The sequence below is a fragment of the Cebus imitator genome, unplaced genomic scaffold (assembly GCF_001604975.1).
Source record: "Cebus imitator isolate Cc_AM_T3 unplaced genomic scaffold, Cebus_imitator-1.0 Scaffold235, whole genome shotgun sequence".
In the NCBI taxonomy this organism is placed as follows: Eukaryota; Metazoa; Chordata; class Mammalia; order Primates; family Cebidae; genus Cebus; species Cebus imitator.
The window spans coordinates 2,911,878-2,913,724 of record NW_016107550.1 but is presented as its reverse complement, the minus strand read 5'-3'; the positions used below and the strand labels follow the sequence as shown (position 1 = coordinate 2,913,724).

The window sequence follows — 1,847 nt, the reverse complement described above, 5'->3', positions numbered from 1 at the left end:
GCCCCTCCTCCCTCAGACCCTCCTCCCTCGGACCCAGGAGTCCAGGCCCCAGCCCCTCCTCCCTCAGACCCTCCTCCCTCGGACCCAGGGGTCCAGGCCGCGGCCCCTCCTCCCTCAGACCCTCCTCCCTCGGACCCAGGGGTCCAGGCCCCGGCCCCTCCTCCCTCAGACCCTCCTCCCTCGGACCCAGGGGTCCAGGCCCGTAGCCCACTCACCAGCGGTCTTGGCAGAGGAACCCACGGAGAAAGATCTGGTGGTGGAGACGGATTAAGCCCCACACACTTCGAACAGGAGCACCTGAGGAGGAGGGAGGCCGCTGGCGTCCGTTTGCGTTGCTCCGCCCTCCGTCCCGGGAGCCGCGCCCCGCGAGGACAGGAAGGTGGCGCGCAGCCCCGCGGGGCCCGGCCGTGACCCCGGGGAAGCCCCGCCCCCTCCTTCCTCCGGCTCCGTAAACTGTGTGGGCTGCGGCGGGCGGAGCCCAGCCAGAGTGCACGCCCCGCGGGCCGGCGTGGGCGCGAGTGTGAGCGTCACCCTGCGAGCACCGGGGTGCGGAGCGGGCGGCAGAGGGGTGGGCCCTGGGCGGCGGCTGCGGGGCGGGCGGCCCGGCCAGACCCGGCGTCTCCGCGCCTTATAAGGGCCTGGAGTCGGCTCAGGCATCTGGAACGCGTCGGGGACCTGGAGGCGGCGCCCGGACCCCCGCCCGCCTGCGGGGCTGCCCGCCCTCTCCCGATTTCCGGCGGTGGGGGTCCCCGACTCCCAGGTCCCAGGAGGGGAGTGTTGGAGGCCCCCATTTCTGGATCCCTATAAAGAAGGCTGAGAGCCCCCCCCAGAGCATCTCTAAGACCGGAGCGGGCGGAGACCCGGGCCTCTGAGGGGCTAGGGCTCCAGGCCAGAAACTGCACGCGGTGCTGGAGTCAGGCCCGAGGCCCAGCCACGCCTCCCACGGGCTCCCTGAACCCCAGTCGGGGCCTGCGGGAGCCCCGGAGAGGCGCCACCCGGAGCCAGACGCTGCCCGCCCCCACGCCCCTGCGGGACCCCCGAAGGAGAAGGAAGTAGGGACTGGCCCAGCGTCCCGCCCTCTGGGAAGCGGGCACTGCCCCGCCCCGAGCAGGAGGAGAACGAGCGAGGGCGTCACTCATTCAGTCCCCCGTGCTGGGTGGGCGCGCCGGGGAGGGGGCGCCATGGGGACCGGGCCACCCCGCCCTTAGGGCTCCTGCAGTCGCCTGAGGTCAGAGCTCAGGAATGCGCCGCCGGAGCGTAGAGGGTGAGGAAACACCCCTCCAGGCCTCCTGGCAGAGCACCGGGCTCCCCGGGCCCTCACTGTCCTCCCTCCTCTGCTCCAGACGCCACACCCATCGCTCACGCCCAGAATCGGGCCCCGGAACCCCAGCCTCGATTCTCAGCGCCCAGAGATGCGGGACGCAGCCCTGTCATCTCCTCGTTTCTCAGCTCCATCTACGCTTTGGGAGCAAGGGGCTGGATTTTAACACCCCCTCCCTCGGGCCTTCAGGAGTCCAAAGTTCTCATTCTGCCTGTCCCCTGGATGCGGAGGGGTCAGCAATTCTGAATTCTTTACATTCTCATTCCCAAACCCAGGACACCTAACCCCAAGCTCTTCCCCCCCTAAAGGATCTCCACGTACCAGATTCCAGCCTCCAACTGGGGTACCTACGAGTCCCCATCTCTCTACTCCCGCAGACCCAGGAATCCAGACCCGCAGCCCTTCCTCCCTCAGACTCAGGAGTCCAGCCAGACCCCAGCTCTCTCCTCCCTGGGACCCAGGAGTCCAGGACCCAGCCCCTCCTCCTTCAGACCCAGGAGTAAAAGCCCCCAGCCCCCCCTCCCTC

The 1,847-nt window shown here is 69.8% G+C and overlaps 1 protein-coding gene across 5 annotated transcripts in view; it reads right to left on the bottom strand.

Annotated features, from left to right (window-relative positions):
* The window catches only part of MYADM (myeloid associated differentiation marker), a 9,460-nt gene that overhangs the window by 5,307 nt on the left and 2,306 nt on the right, over positions 1-1,847 (bottom strand). For 3 of the 5 annotated variants that reach the window (XM_017497917.2, XM_017497916.2, XM_037727639.1), the window contains exon 2: positions 216-297. The exons of 1 other annotated variant lie outside the window; for it this stretch is intronic. The gene's annotated coding sequence lies outside the window, so the exon portion shown is untranslated. Of the gene's footprint in view, positions 1-215; positions 298-1,197; positions 1,736-1,847 lie in introns of those variants that run through there. One more of the 5 variants, XM_037727638.1, reaches the window with a different exon arrangement.